The 18235-nt window shown below is 28.4% G+C and overlaps 1 protein-coding gene across 4 annotated transcripts in view; it reads right to left on the bottom strand.

The window, feature by feature from the left end:
• Positions 1-18235, bottom strand: part of LOC107452018 (carbonic anhydrase-related protein 10) — a 476626-nt gene that overhangs the window by 296599 nt on the left and 161792 nt on the right. The window lies entirely within an intron of this gene.

Genomic DNA, 18235 nt, shown 5'->3' with positions numbered 1-18235 from the left:
AAACAGAAATTGTTTTTTTTAAAGCTTTTAATGAGTGAAATACTAAATTACCATTAAAAGGCAATTTTGAGCAATTGCTTTTCTTTCACAGTTTCCAATTAGACATTAAAGCGTTCCTATTCAACAAAGAATATCAATTTTAAAACAGAAAACTTACTATCTTAATACGTAAGAAAAAGAGAAAAAAAAATTGGTCTTGTTCTTTTCTGTATTCAAATTAGAACCTGACGTCCTCATCATTCATTTTATTTCCGGAAAAGAATGTGATGAATTAAGGGCGTCAATCAATCATCTTCTGAAGGTGATTGATTATCATGCTGAAAACTTGTTTGATAGCGAGTTGTCGTTTAACATAAAATGAATGTCCTGAAATGTTAGATTGGACTGAAATGCAACATTTAACAAATCTACCCGTATCAAACTCTTAAAGTGTGAAAAGCTTTATCTTGTGAAATCTGAGAACCATTTTTTAAAATTATTTTCATTAGAAATTTTATAAATCAAGCTTAAAATAAAGTATAGCTACATTAATAATTACATCGTAAAAACATCATTTGGTTTTTCGGAATTTCTCTGTATATTTAACAGTTTATAGCCCTTTTGGTAACAAAACAGTTTTTCACCATTATTCACCCTAACCATAAATGGATTAAAGCCGTCAGCTGAAATTCTAGTTTTTGCCTTGCATTCTTGCGTTCCATTATATAACTTTACCATTTCCTTATTTGCACAAAAAAAAAAGCCTTTCTGCAATAGTCCGTTGTCGATCACGGGGTTCATGGGGTTAAGTTTCCACAATTGCCATCTATAGTTTACAGACACACTAGTACACTCTGAAACATCAACTTCAAATCACCACCAGGAACCCCAATATTTCAAAATGCATTCTCAGTGAAGTATAATGTTTGAGCATAGGTTTATAAACTTAAGGTGCAATACAAAGTATGATGCATACATAGTTTAAGTATATAGCCTTTATATTATAAAATGCAAGTAAGGTTAGTGATCCGATTATCAGCACGACATCTAATACTGGCACTGCTGTTAAAGAAGTTTAATCCATAGTTTTGAATGTATACGGCAGCATATACACGTAAAGCAATGAAATGAGGTGAAAAAGAAATAAGTGTCTACTGGTTTTGCAATTCAATACTTTGTAGCAAAGCAACAAAGCGGTTTTGCACGTAGAAAAAAATTGTTTTTATAAGTTTTGTACATAAACGCGTATTTTTTATTCAAAGTGATTTTTCCTTATCATTTATCACTTTTGAAAGAATTAAGGGGAGTTCTTTATCTTTTAAATTGCCTTTTCACGAGTTTTGAATGTAAAGTGAAAGTGATCACGGGACCTATTATAGACACTGCCATGGTTCAAATACGATCAACGTAAGAGAGCTGTTGAAACCAGCTGCCAACTCAAAACCAACAACCAAGTGTAAACCAGTGACAAAAGTAGAAATGATGCCTCTCAACCGCCCCGCAATCGTTTATACACTTCAAAAAACAGTGGTTTATATACTTCGATTGTATAGTGTAATGCGTGCCGTGTTTGCTGAACCGGAGGGTATCGCTGTATAGGCAAAGCTCCGTAGAACACTTCCAACCATCAAAAAATCAAGAATGCTAGTGGTGAATTTTAGACGTTAATAAACTTCTCTGAAATAGTAAAGTCTTTCAAACTTAAAATGTGTTGGTGGTGAATAATACATGAGAAAATAATTCAAAAAAATTTCTATTAGAGACAAAACATTTAAGCAACCATGCTTTGGTCTCAGAACTCCATGCAAATGTATTAGGCAAAGGGAATCTTTTAAAATCAATTGGTTACGACCAGTAAATAAAGGTTTGAGAATAAAAAGATTGTTGATTATTTTAATGACTTTTATTTTTCTGGGAAAAATATTAAAAGAAAGTTAGTTTTTAAATGATAGAAGATATGCAATGCAAAATTTTTGCACGGCAGAACTTTTCAATCAATCTGTAGTGCAAACAAGAAAATTTAGGCACTAAATAATGTTTCTGTAATTTTGGAACCATTTACAGCGAAATTACCAATAATTTTTAATGGAATGTGGCAATTTGGTTACATGCTTGAAATATTGATGTTAATTCATTTGAAAATTCAGATTTCTGTTCCACGTTTTCGAGCTGTTCTTAAATGAATTTTTGGGGTACAACTTTCAAAGTATAAAAATTTTTAAAAACAATTAGAATTACCAAGTTTCTGTTCATTTTCTTAAATATTCCAAAATATTCATAAGAATATTCGGAAATCCTTACCTGGAGAAAGAATTCTTTCATTTTGTGTAATTAGTTAAATGACAATAAACTTAACGTATGTTTATAACGAAATTAAACATTGTTTAGTTTGCGTATTACTTAAAACACTTCGTTTTGTAACATACCTTTTAATGTTCAGTCAACAAGCAAAATAACATAATTTTCTTAAATAATTACACCATTAAGTAAACCATACTTCAGTTTATTAAATAATCAAAATGCTCTTTTCTATGTCTGTTTTCGTTTGCTAAATGGTAATGTTTAAATGATAAACTCTTATCTCACAAACACACTCATTTGTAATTAGAGAAAATTTCTCCTGAAGAATATTTTTATTGCTTGAGGCACGTCATTAGCAGCATTAACGACTAATTAACTAATTTACATTGATGAAATTTCACGCATCGGAGTAAATAGTTAGTCAACAAAAAGCCCCCATCTCATGTCATGAATGAAACTAAACATTAGTTTCTTCAGAATGTGTGTGTCTAGGCATTTAATGAATGTTTCTCGCAGGGATTCATTCGGCATGAATCTCTTGCCAATATCACTGTTTGTCGCATTCCATAGGTTTGTTGAGTCAGACAGCGAAGAAGAAAACTCGATAACAGGAGAAAATTGCGCCAAATGTAGCAGAAAAGTACAAACATTTCTTAATGAGAATAAGAAATAGGCAGTTGTGTTAAGACACTGGATGATGTAGTATTTCTGTGTTTTGCTGTTAGTTGGAATTGTGTAAACAGCAAAATATTACTTTTAAGTATTGTAAGGAATGTGTGAAAAGCATTTATGTCGAATAAATGACTATTTCTTAATTGAAAGTAAATATATTAAATAAAACCCCTAATCTTACAATTCATTCGAGGAAACTTAAATTAAGTCGGTCTTATTCTGAAAATAATCATACAACTTACTGATTACGCACTAAAAACATGTGTCACCTGTATTTTTTATTTTATGCTTAACAAACTAAAATAACTTAATAAAAGTATTATAAAACAAAGTATCTTAACATTAGAGATACAATCTATGAGGGGTAATAGGAGTAATAAGGGGTAATAGGACATCCACGAGAAAAGGTTATCCAAAACGTTAAGTTTTGGATAAATTAGACATGCTAAAATTCCGGTTATATAACGATAAAATTTTTTGTAGTGCTAAAGCATTGAATAAAATAAAAGGAAACACAAAGAGGCAGAAAGAAAATGCAAACCCGTTGTAACAAGGGAAAAAAGGGTTGACAGTAGGGTTGGTGGAACAAGTATGAACAAGGTAATCAGAAACAAAAGAAAAAAGGAGGAATAAAAAGTATGGTGGGGGTAGAGTATGAACCCGCAATGTTGCAAGAAGTAGTATAAATAGAAATTTATTATAGTTTTTTTTTCAATACTTTTAAAGATAGATTATTTTTCTGTAGATAGCACCACTATGTTAAAGTTTAAATTCAATCATAATAATGATATTTTTCTTAGAAATTTTGAATTAGTCGTTTAAAATGGGATTTTTGGGGTGAAATCTGGGTAACTAAATCTATTAATATTTATTGAGGATGGTATTATAACTTCTATAAGGTATTAGTGGGTTTATGATTGTTTTTTCTCAGGGATCTTTTTTTTTTTTTGGTTCTGACGTCCGCCGGATGCGGGATGACTCTGGATTTGGTAAACAGAGGTCAATCTAGATTATTTCGCCTTGCTGAAGGGAGGATAAAAGAGAAGTGAAGAGTGTGACTGAAAGCAGTAACCCCGAGGATACGGAGTTTGTCCGCAGGAAGGGTGGTCCGTGACAGCACCTCGGAGATGGTGGATCGTGAACTTAAGGAAAGCTAAACTGAAGTCTTTAGCGGGAAGAATGACCGTGATTAGCCGAAGGCCGATATCTTCGAGACGGTGGGCCAAGTCCGAATGTATCTATGCTGGAAGTACGGTGTTCCCCTTCTGCATGCCTAAGCCTAATGAAGTTAGAATAGCTGGAGAAATTTTGAGATCCTAGCAGAGGAGTTTGCCCACGAGCTCATCTACCATTCCGGTGGGCGGTTCCAGAGGGCGAACAGTAAAATCTTTTGGGTACTTATAAAACTTTAAATTTTATTTCGTTAACGTTTTCGAGGAATCATTTACCGTAAATTCTGAACTGTTTATGTTGTGTTTTTTTTTTGTATAGGAGAACAATGAGTATTTAAGTGTGATTTATAGACATCATAAACCAAGTCTTAAGTGCTTTTAGTAATGTTAAATGAAGTTTTTATTTCTTAAATGTCTTTTTTGAACTGTATGAATTGAAGGTTATGCTTGAGTGTTTTAAGGTTGTATGTTGTTTTAATTAATGTATAAGGGGAAGTGTTTATTCCCATGTTAGCATTTGGAAATTTGTTTTTTGAAGATTTAGAGTTGCAATAAAAATGAATTTTAAATGTTAAGAGTTTCCTGTAATTCATTAGATACTAGTCTACTGTATAACCTGGGTAACCGTTACTAAAGTTAAATTTAGAGATCATAGCTAGAGGGGTAACGGTACAATGAAAAATTTGGATACTTAAAAGCTCGTAAATTAAATTACTAATATTATTCAAGGTATGAAATTATTCCCAGAAATATCGGTTAGAATACTTTTTAACTAACGTTTAAAGATATATATTTTTGAATTGAATTCATTGAAACCTCCTGAAATATATAATTTTAAATGACAGTTAAAATATTCTGTAGTACTTATAGCAAAAAATTATTATTTTTGTTTGCTAATATTTTATGAACAATTCCATTTTAGTAATCTTTTCATCAGCGTACTTTTCATTATATGTATATTCTCTGTCTTCTGCATTTGTATTTGATATCCCTTTTTATTATGTAAGTTTGTTCGATTACATTCTATTTATTACTCCTTGAAGATTGAAACTGAACTAGCCTAACAATCGGCGTTTATTTTAAATAAAGTAAAGCAAAGTGTTGTCAGATACTGCGTTTTTGTCAATAGACTTCTAGAATTTAAAAATTGTCGTTTATTCATTTGACAATTGTTAGGATTCGTTGAATTATGAACGTTTTTACATTAATCAAACTCAAGTATGGAATGATTAAATGTTTGAAAATATGAATTCCGGATGCCAATAGTTGGGTAAATGCACTTCAAGAAGAAGACCTCCCATACCCACGCATGTGACCTATGACGTCAGCGCTAGCTAATCTTTATTAGCAAAATGGCGTATTAAAGCTAATCTAAGTTTCTCTACAAAAGTTAAAACGCTTGTTAACGATAAATGCCTGACTGATAAATGGCTTCATGCCTGACTTTGTGGTTAGTCTCGGTGTAAATATATAAAGAAAGAATTGAAATCCTTGTTGAAGAATTTAGAATGTGTCTCTTAAAGGAATTGATATTTGACGGGCTTGGCTTACTTGAAATAGAATGGAAGGAACAGTTGGTAACGTAAATAAATGCCACGTTTTAACAACCAATCAGGATTGAGATACTCACACTACTTCACTTGTGGGTATCCCATTGTCCATATATTCTAATAATTGTATTGTTGTTGTTATATATGCTACTTGCCAATGCCAGCAAACCTGCTTTAAATCAAGCAAATTTTAAAGGCAGAAGGAGCGTTTCTTGCTTTTCAGTGGCACTATCTATGGCTAAGAACACGAATCCAACATCTCACACGTCACAGCCAGTTTTTCAGAGAGGAGCTATTCATACTCAATTCATTCATCCACAGTTTGAAATTTAGACCTGAACCAGAGAATGACCAATCTTTAATTCAGTACTACCAGCGGAATTAATTTTTTATGGAAACTTGGAGTACTTTGACACCTTGACAGATTTAACGTGCTCCATTCACCATATTATACACTGAGATTTTTCAGCCGGCTAGATTAGAAATCATGATCTCACGAACGCGAGCCCAACGTCCTACCAACGTGGTTATCCTTGCCCTCAATAACTGTTTGGACAAATACCATTTTTTTTATAAATGTTCAGATAAAATTTTTTTAACTAATTGTTGTAAAAATCTAGCTGAGTACCCATTCTTCACACGGGGTGAATAAAAAAACAAGTAAGGAATCACTAATGAGAAACACAACGAAATAATACTCATTACTTAACGGCATTCACAGACATGATTAAAGAGCTTGATGGAAGAACCAGGTAAGTGACAATTTTAGGGAGATTAATGAATCAAAGAAAATAACATAAAGTGGTTTTCATTAATATAGTATGTTTAATGTAAAAGAACTGTTTTTGCTTTCACTTTAATCTTAACATAACTAATCCACATTTGCTTTTAGTATGCTTACATGATTTTTATTTCAAATTTGCAGTGGTAAATAAAAAAAGTAAATAATTATTAATCCCGCCTTCTAATGAAATGGTAATAAATTAGTTCAGATCCAATTCTTTTTTGTTCTGAAAATGTCACTTACCTGGTTTTTCCACTAAATTTTTCAATTAATAATGCTAAAATAACCTAATTTTTCTTTATTACGTTATTGAAGTAAGCTAAACTTGTTTCTTGTAGTTCATAGAATAGAAATAAAAATAAAAGATATTTAGCATCATTTGACATGATGCTGTTGTTCGCGGCCAACTCATGATAGTCAAAATTTATCCTTATCAAGTTATTTTCTTCAGTACATGTCCCTTTCGAGGGTACGCAAAACACTTATTTACAAAGTAACGGTATTAAAACTGATTAGTATTGGTGCTGTTTTAATAATCATGTATATCAATATAATATTTTATACCTATATTAATATATTTGTTACTTATGTACTTATTACATAACCCTTCGACATTTGAGTTTTGTGCAAAATACATTTGTCATTGGCAGATATAAAAAAGCCAATTTAAAAAAAGTAGAATTCATATTGAAACTTGATAAGGATTTTGAAGCATGATCATTACTGTATCTGACCTTAAATGTACTTTTGAAATAGTTATAAGTAGTGATGGAAAAAAGTTATTTTAGTTATAATTCATTAAAATATTAATACACTATCTTTGTAACCATTGAAAAAAGTATTTTCTGAAGCCTAGGAAAACCCGGTGTAGAATACTTATCAAAGCTGTACCAATTACTATAATACCAGTAGTACATATAAATTAAGCGTCATTTTTAATGGCGATTTTCTACGGTTTACACAAACGAATTTCCCATTAATTTTTTCTGTATTAATTCTCCCTTTTAGTACTTAGCTTATTATATTTTATTTCATTTAATACATATTATCACCATCAATTTCGTGTTAGTTTCAATAATAATATAGCGATTTTTTACGGTTCTTCAAAACGAATAGGTATTTTTTCGATTTTTGGTACAAAGTACTTTTTGGTACCTTTTTTGATTTTCGGTTTACAAGTTATCTTTTTATTTCAATTAATACAAATTACCAACATTAATTAAGCATCATTGTCGTCAATGATAGTATGGCGATTTCTTACATTTGTTTTAAACAAATTAGTACCACTTTTTCATTAAATTTGCCTTTTAATTCAGAAATATTTTTTTCTGTAATATGACTGTTGACTTTAAATAATTATTTTTTTAGAAATACGTTTTAAAAGAATTAATATAAATTTAAAAAAAAAAAGCGCGTAGTATCAGACAACTTTGAAAGTATAAATTTGAGGCTACCTCGTTCATTGAATTTATCCGACATAGCGAATATAAACTAATTATATGCTCAAATACGTACAATAAACTAATTTTTTTAAGCAAATAAAGCTACGAGCAAATAAATTACAACAGATGATATCTTTAAAATATGTAAAAAACTGAATCGTATACTGTTAAATTTAAAACAATGGCTAACACTTAACCATTTTTCATTTTTCGCTCATCCCGCTCGAACGGTTTGTCGTAGATTGCTCTAATATCATCTGTAAGCTTCCTCGAGCTTCAAACTATCTCATGCCAAATTTCATGGATTTCGGTTGGATGGATTAGGATGCGCGAATTGGATGGATTTGTTCGCGAAGCGAACAAAAATGTAATTGCGTAGCTGTTATCGGGAGTTGGTGAGTGGTAGCGAGCAGGGGACGGAGTCCTCTAGTATATAGATAATATTAAAAAAACAACTTTGGAATAAAACTGTTTCTGTGCATCATAAATTGTATTTTCTTGTCATTCAATGAAGAAAAACTATTTCTGAGTATAGGGGATAATTTATTCAAAGCGTAACTGAAAAAATAAAAAAAATGTCAATTAAAAATAAACAAATAAAAATAACTAAATATGTTTTACTGTACCCTAAATAAATTATTAACTAACTACAACAGCGTCCACGAAATAATGAATCGTTAAAATCTGCATGCCACTAATATCCTTTTTATCTGATTATGACATAAGATAAGATTTAAGTTAGAAATAAATTTACATTTATAAATGCATAAATGTTTTTTAACCTTAGTAACTTCTTTTACTATAATATACTGAAAAATGTCAACAAACAACAATATTTGTCACAAAAAATAAACAGTTTAAATTGATATGTATATAATGAAAATCTTTATATACCTATGTCACAACCCACTGTAAAAACATGAGCGAGAAATATTTATTCGTAAATACAGAAAATGCTTCCGTGAATGCACAAGTTTTTGTAAATACAACGTGTGCAGGAACAAACAGTGCGTACACGCCGTCATTACACACGTTGATATGGCAACCGCTGCTGTTTAATAATTTGAAAACTATATTTTTTTTAGAATTCTTTCTTCATTAAAATCATTACGCATTGAAATTTTGGTGACTTTATTTATAAAATGTGTGACCTACGAAATACTTATCGAGTTGTAAATACCGTCATTCTTTGTGCAGGATTTCGCAGTTTTTGAACTTTGACATGTGAAAAAATATGTTAATTCTAACTTTAGTAAAATTTATCGATATTATATTCATAACTGGACTTAGACGAGTGAATTTGATCAATATTGGCATTATTTGCATGTAATATTTACGAATAATAAGTCAAAACGTAACTTGCACAAAGCAGCCCCCAAATGGGGCTACTTTGTGCAGCGATAGGAATTCAGTTTAATAATCATGTTTTTAGTAAAATATTGATATAAAATTGTTAAAAAAGTTAATTGTTGACATTTTTAAAGGCAAAAACATCAAGATATGTAAAGATATTAGTTTGAAAATAATTTTCAGCGTTAAAAAACCATTTTTCTTGAAGAATTTTTTCTTAAAAAGAATGTTTATTTCAAAACATTTGAGTTTAAACAAAAGGAAACTATATACTTTTTTTAACATTGAAATGGATGATATTTCAAAAATAATAATAATTACATATTCATTAACATTGGTAATATTGATAAATTTGAACATAACATGCTTGAATGAACACGACAGAACTTGCTCTTCAGTTTCTGTCAAAATCACCTGATGTCCTATAAAATATATTTTTATGTGTTAAATCGTTTGATTAATTCATTAGAAGAAAAATAATAGTTTACCATCGCGTTTCACGTGCTTCTTGTGAATTTTATTAGAGATAGTATTTCTGTGGATTTTGTACTTCCGAGAAGCTTCTGCAATCGACATACCACCAGCAACTGCTTGCAAACATTGTTGCAACTTTTCTAAAGTGTAATCAAGGTAATTTCTCGTTCGAGGTATTTTCTTATAACGTCTGACAATTTTTTTGTCGAAAAAAAAAAACGAATGAAACTTTGCACAAAGTAGCCCCACAGTGCATTTTTTTTCATTTTCCGTTTATTTATTATTAATTTTAAATTTTTTTTAACGCTAACATGATATAATTGTTTATTAATGTACAAATAAAAAATTTTGCACTTACGACAATTGTTTTATGAACGTCTTTGCATTTCACAGCTAAAGTTTCCACGCACACTTTTCGACATCCGACGTCCTCGGAAAATTGTTGACATTGGATTAGCGAAACACACACTGAGATTGTTTTAAAATTCGAAAAAATGTTTGTAGTAATAGAAGAGACTTCTATCTTCAAATTCCACACATTTTTAACGTGAAATAAACATAATACTGAATAGCAGCACTTGAAAAGTGCCGAATTCGAATTTGCACAAAGTAGCCCCCACTGCACAAAGTAGCCCCGAATGAGGGTACAAAAAAAATTATCACTTGAACGATGTTTCCATTTACTTTGTTTACTTACGAATTGGAATTCTAGTCTTCAGTTCACAATGCATTTTTAAATAATTTAAGTAAATACCAATACCAATATAATAAATTTAATTTAAATCTTCTTGAATATAATACAGCATTTTACATGATTATAGCGTAACCTCACTCTCAGAAATAAAACTCTAAATTTTGACGATTTAGCAGTCCTTGAGATGCATTTCGTTAAGTTTGAGGTACACTTCATCACGAAATCACGTGATTTTGACGAAATAACTGTCAAATAAATGACCAAAATCGTTTCCTTACTTACTACCTTACTGCTACTTGAAACTTACTACTTGAGGTCTCATTGTATTGCCTTATGGGAGACTGCTAACTAGAATGACGAACTTAGGATGAAAACTAGACGATCAAAAACATAGTAACGAAAAATGCCAACCTGCTGTATGGTGGTCAAGGAGTTGGGCTCACACCAAGAAGATCTCAGATTCGAATCCCGCTTCCGGCATGAGTTTAATTTATCTCTCTGTTTTATCTGTCCTTCTTGAGGCGACATGATAAGACGACATTCATCCAGCTATCTGGTGTGCGCGATAAAGAGGTAAATACATTAAGCTCTACGAGTTGCGTTGCTTTTTATTTTGATAAAAAATTAAAATAAAGAAATTCGTTTCCTCAAAGAAGTGCCATTTCGTCACTTCGACGAAAATTTAACTCATACCAGAAAACATTTTCGTCAAAAACAAAGAAAGTTTCGTGAAATTTAAGTATTCATTTTTTTTAGTGCTTTAGTAGAAACTCATATTTGCAAATATAGATAAGTTACTTCATTGCAATAAATTTATAATGATTAATAAAAATAATGATTAATAAAAATAATGATTAATGAAAAATAAAATATTAATGAACTAACTATAGGTACATTTAAATAAAAAGAAACATTAAAAAATACCATAATAAAGCATATTTTTTAACTAATTAATATATAACCGACAGTAAAAAACGTTAACCCTAAATATCCATTCGCAAATGCAGATTATTCAATTAATATTCTGATAATTCTTGCCAGAAGTTGGTATATCCTGTCTTTTAAAAGAGAGAGAACTGTGACATTAGGAGAGGCTGAATTACGAGACTGACACAGTTAATCTTACTAGGTTGAGAACCCTAATCTTCTTAATGCTTCTAATAAGATTAATAACGTCAGAGGTCTTTATCTTCTCTCCTTTTTGCTCCACAAACCCCTCTCAATTCCCCCCCCCCCTGTTCCTGATTGGCTTCCAAACTCAGGGCCCTCTGATCTCGACCAAGGAAGAAGTTGTTCTTTTCTGGCATTTTGTCTGAATTAAATAACAATTTGAATGCATTAATCACTCAAAATGGTGGCTTTTGGATGATGTTGCCAATAAATCTCACCGAAACATACTATGTTATTTTCTTTCTTTTTTTTGTAAGTATGTAGTGTGGAGAAATAAAGCTGCATTGTTTAATTTCTTGGGTTGTTTTGTTTTAATTCAAAGAATATATTTTCTGAAATAGTTTTTATTAGTTCTTTCATGGTAAAAAGATATTATTTATGTTTATTAACTTGATTATAATTACAACATATATTATATAATTAATGTTATTAACTTGTTTCAAGTTTAAAACTACTCGCGTCATAAGCAATTCATTTTTTTTAAAAAAAAGACACTATATTATTAAATATGAAATATATTTTATTATTTTAAGTACAATAAAATAACAATTTTACTGTAACTTCAAAATTAATAATATTGTTCTGATCTTTATTATTATTAATAATACTAATAAAAATATGATTCTATGCAATTGAAATGTTCAGAGCGTGGTATAACATTTTACCGTTCAAATCTGCTCTTACAATTGCATTGAGTTAAGTTGCTTCTCATTTACGAGCTCCTATAACTTGATATGACAATAATATGCACTGTAAAATGTTCCAGATCAAATTACGGTATAAAACGCTGGCACTTTCGGTGCATCATCCAAAAAATGCATTTCATCGTAAAATATATTTTAACCGTAGAATATTATACTGTAATTTTAACAGTAATATTTATTTAATTAGAGTTATTCCGTGATTCTGCGGGAATTATTACCATATAAATTATGGAATATCATATTTTTGTTTCGTAACATCAATGGATTTGGTTAAAAGTCCCGGCAACTTAAGTGCCAGTATTTTTTACAGTAATTTAGTGCATAATTTTTATTAGTGTGATTTAACTTGAACGAAAATATGGTTAAATTGAATATCTTTTAAAATACATGCTGCAAATTTGAACAGTATTGTAGTTTAAGGTAGGTTCAATCTAAAAAGTTGACCATCAATTTTTATAAGAATTTAGTAGAATATTAAACAAAATTTTAAAGTGTAAATAAAAAAAAACTCTAAAACGTGTAAGTATAGTAAGGAAAAAAATCATTAAAAAATTACCACTCATCTAATGTCCTTATTTTCATAAAACTGTCATCTTTATAATATTTATTAAAATCTAGCAAATTGCAATGGTGAAATGAGGTAATTTGTATAATTCCTCATTTAATGCATCTTTTCAGAATATTATGAAAGTCAGGAAGAAAACAAAATTAATTAAAATAAAATTCTAAATCGGAAATAAAAAGAGATTTCCTGAAGGTTTAAATTTCTTTGTGTCGAAAACAAAACACGGAAAGCTACCATTTTAACAAAATATTCACGTGTTAAGTTGTTATCTTCAATACGTAAAAATACCAAATGGTAATAGCCTTATAAAAACGGAAAAGCTAAGACGCATCTTGCTAAAGAATTACGTTTTTAAAAATTTTGTTTCAGGAGCTCATTAAAAACAGGTTACCTAACAGGTTTTCCATTCATTTTATTGTTAAACAAATACCAATTTTCTAATACAGTTATTTTTAAATAGATATGAAATAAAGGGATAAATCATTTTATATGTCTTTTTTAATTCATGCTTTGTTTAAAATTATCCTAAGTAAAGCTAAAGTTATGTATTTTCTTGTATATGATGTCAACAATATTTTAAATTCTGTATTTATCATTACGAATATAGAAGAATTCTCAAGGTACTTAATTTATATGTATATATTTTGTTTCGTTTTGTTTTGTATGAAGAATAAGCATTTTTGTAAAGCACGTGGCGAATGTTCGCTCTTTAAAGTAAATGTATCTTGAAAGTATCTTGTGAACTACATTCGTAATAACTATATAATTTAAAATATTTTCTTATAGATATCAACATTATTTTCTTGTGACCTATATTCGTAATAATCTGATTTGAAGTATTTTTCTTGTACACGTTGTAAAAACTATTTTAAATTATAAATTTATTACGAATATATTTCCAAACTAGCTATTTTAATTCGCTTATAGTTTGTGGTGTTGTTCACTTTTCATTTTAGCCAACCTTTTCTGTTTCACCAACTTAACTCAGTTTTATTAGTTTTCGTTTTTTTTTTACCCGTGGAGGCATTGTCACGACCCTTTTATTTTTTATGATTTCCGTTGTACCAAACTAAACTACTAACTAAACTGCCGTGCTTAAAGCCGTAATTTAATCTGGAATTTCCTACAGCGTACACATCAGTGTTACATTTTTAAAAATATTACATTTGAATATTATGTTTAAATTTAATTTTTAAAAAACGTGAAAATATCCCATAGAAAAAAAATATCATTGTGCATAATCATAAATATCAACCATATCACGGTATCAAAAATTACAATAAATATTATACAATAAAAATGGATTTTTTGTATAATACAACTGAACTACTGGTACTTTAAACCCTTCTTATAGTGTGCACATCAGTGTTGCATTTTTCAAAATATTACATTTAAATATTATGTGCATATTTAATTTTTAAAACAGCGGAAATATTCTCGAGGAAAAAAGTAAAAATATATCATTATGCATATCTATAAATATCCACCATGTTAAGAAGTGAAAAAATATCAAAAAGAAAAAAGGATCATTTTAAGATCAATATGAGAAAATATTAGCCAGTTTTTTTAAATACTAGCCACTGAACTACCGGTACTTTAAACCCTAATTTGATCCGGAACTTCTTATAGTGTACACATCAGTGTTACATTTTTCAAAATATTACATTTAAATACTATGTGCATATTTAATTTTTCAAACCGCGAAAATATCCATAGGAAAAAAAAGTAAAATTTATCATTATGCATATCCATGAATATCCACCATGTTAAAAAGTGAAAAAATATCAAAAACGAAAAAAGGATAATTTTAAGATCAATATGAGAAAATATTAGCCAGTTTTTTAAATATTAGCCACTGAACTACCGGTACTTTAAACCCTAATTTGATCCGGAACTTCTTATAGTGTACACATCAGTGTTACATTTTTCAAAATATTACGTTTAAATACTATATGCATATTTAATTTTTCAAACCGCGAAATTATCCCTAGGAAAAAAAAGTAAAAATATATCATTATGCATATCCGTAAATATCCACCATGTTAAGAAGTGAAAAAATATCAAAAACGAAAAAAGGATCATTTTAAGATCAATATGAGAAAATGTTAGCCAGTTTTGTATGTAACATATTATATAAATATATATTCCTACTTATTATATTTCTAACTAGCTACTTATTAGATATAATTTTGCAATGGTGCATTGACTTTCCAAGTAAAATAGTAGAGTTGAGTAAATATGCAGATGAGAGTTTTCTCTTTGACAAACAGAAACTTTTTTTTTCATATACCAACTTGCACCATTTGTGTTCATATATCTCTGCGGTTTGCCAGCAAATAGAGAAAGCAGGTTTCTCTTCAAAACGGAATACGAGTGGAAAGAAAACATATTTTTTCGATGCATTTAAATGTAGGTTTTAACATAATGTAAGTTTTAAACAAATGTTTGTTTTATACTTTGCCATCCTCGGCTTTTGATGTGAATTGCACTGTTCCATTCCCTTACATCGCTTTTAAAATGTTACAAAACACAAAGCGTATGGCTTGCATCTTAATGTTATTTCAGAAAATAAAACGTGTATATTGCTTAATTTAAAACACGTGTGTAAATCCCACGTTTTTTTCTTTACATATACTGCCATCCAGTTTTATTCAAAACTTGTATTCCTCGTTTATTTTAACATATTTATATGCTAAATTTATAAATGAGGTTAAAACTTAATGATTATTTAATGATAAGTTATTTTTTAAAAAATATTAAAAATTAAATAGTAAATCAATTTTCTAGCAAATAAAATTTTAAATAGATATGTAATACTCAAATTTAGTTAATGTACTTAAATTCAATTTTTGTTTTTATAATTGAATTAAATAAAGAATTTTAATCATAGCTTTTAATCATGATTAATTTTAATTATAAGAAAATTTACTTCGAAAATTTCATTCTATCCGAATCCATTCTATTATCATCAGAAGATAAAATAATTCATAGATTTAATAAAAAAAATGAGTGTTTTGTTGACGAAAATATTTTTTCGTAAAATTGTTCTTAGTAACTAAGTACCTTAAAATACTGTATGATTTAAAAATTATATGAATATTCACTTTAATCGTAATCATAATTTTAATCACAATTTTTATCTTAAATGAATAATTTTAATCATAACCCTTTATCAAAATTTTTTGAACATTTATTTGGAAAATTACATTGAATTATATATCATCCGAGAATAAAATAATTCATAGATAATTCTAAAAAAAAAGATAATATTTTGTTGAAAAAAATATTTGTTCGTAAAAATATTGCTAGAAAATACAAATCTTAAAATACTGAATGATTAAAAAAATATATAAATAGTTTAAATTATAATCATAATTTTAATAAATAAATAATTTTAATCAGGACTTTTCATGAATTTTTTTTAACTATAAGAGCATTTTCTTCAAAAATTCCATTCAATTAATCATTCGAATGTTAAAAAATTCATATAATTAATTCAACAAATGATTAATATTTTATTGAGAGAAATATTTCATCATGAATAGGTTCATAGCAAATGAGAATCTAAGAATGAAAGTTTAAAGACTTCTATTTGTTTAAGACCCATGGTTTGATTTCAATCATAAAAAAATTACTTCAATTAACATGCCTATAGCTAACATACAATAACAATGCTAATATGCCACACGCTAAGTAAAAGATAATGAACCTATTAGAATAGAATCAAATATTAAAAAATTACATTACAGCAATATTAAATATCAATTGCAAATATATATCAATTTACTGCCACTGGTTAGTTAAACGAAATAAATATTCACTTTAGTTTCCCTCATTTATGAATCGAATTTAATTTTGAGAATTTGAATTAGTTTACAAGAAAAACAAATAATTCTTAAAAGCCTTATCAATAGGTTCAAAGAATATTTTAGCTTTATTCTCGCTAATATCAGTTGCCATATCATCCAAGAAATCAAATTTTAAAATGATAAACCCAGCAAATTGTTCATTTTTGAAGCAATAAGTACTATTATTTTGCAACCATTAAAAAAAACTGAATATTTTGCTATCGTTTCGATTTTTCTCTCAATTTTAAAATTTAACATAGCATTTTCACTAAGTTTGCAAATGAATAAATTTTATTTATGAATAAAACTTATAGTAAAGTTTCAATTAATATTAAAGTCAATATTTTTTTTCTACAAAGTGATCTAAAGAGAGCGAAAGCTAAAAAAAAGTTTTTATCTGAAATCACATGTAAATAATAACTTATTTTTAAAAATAATTTAATAATAATTTATTATATTTTTTAAATAAAAGTCTAATTTCAGTAATTACGCATCACCTTATTTTTAGGTAAACTACTGTGGAGGAAATGTAAAATGGAATCTACTGTCGTAACTCGCATACAGTAGCTGTATTTGTATATACAATTGATCCTTGTAAAATTTTCTAAGATATCAATTTAAGAAAAACAAACCACATTCATTTTGCCCTTAGTTTACATATTTTGGAAGAAATGTAAAGTCGAATCTACTGTCATAACTCGCATACAGTAGCGGTATTTGTATATACAATTGATACTTTTAAAATTTTCTAGGATATCAATTTAAAAAAAAAAAAACCACATTCATTTTGCCTTTAGTTTACATAACCATTTGCCGTATATTTCACTCATGTGGCAGAAATATAACAAATATGTTCAAAGAATATGGTTCTTAATGGAAATATTACCTTTAAGACAATATTTAAAACTATCCCTTATCAAAAGTATAAAGTAAAAAATAATTTCGATTACTTAATTCTATATTAAATACTACTAGAGTAAACGTACAAGTAAATAAAATTTTTGTTAAAAGAAATATATGAAAAATTTTGTTAATATGTAAGAAATATTTTGTTAAAAGAAATTATAAACTAGGGTTGGAAAATAGACTATTTATTCAATTGCGGTAAATATTTCTCTATTCAAACTATGCATTAAATTACAGTTAACTATGCGTGGTTTTAAAATAAATTGAATAAATAAAACTAAAAATAAGCATGAAAACAGGAAAATTAAATAGCATAATTAAAATATTTTAAACAAACATTAAATATGAATTTATTTTCTCTTATTTAAAATTAAAACTAAAAGCCGATTTAGCCCTGCGAATAATTAAACAATATTTTGGTTAATGCGATATATTGAGGGAAAATATTAATATAATACATTAAGTACTTAGATACTATTTAAGGAATTTCTAAGAATAGACATACTAAAAATATGTTATATCTCTTTCAAAAAAAGGGGTCAAATGTACACTTGAATCAAGAAAAGTAGACGACTATAATAGAAGTGTTTGGTTTGAGACAATGATACACTTAAATAGGACTTG

Source organism: Parasteatoda tepidariorum, chromosome 3, assembly GCF_982258835.1.
Source record: "Parasteatoda tepidariorum strain Cologne lab strain chromosome 3, Ptep-v5.0, whole genome shotgun sequence".
Lineage (NCBI taxonomy): Eukaryota > Metazoa > Arthropoda > Arachnida > Araneae > Theridiidae > Parasteatoda > Parasteatoda tepidariorum.
Note: the sequence above shows the minus strand (reverse complement) of the source record. Positions and strands in the feature narration are given on the sequence as shown.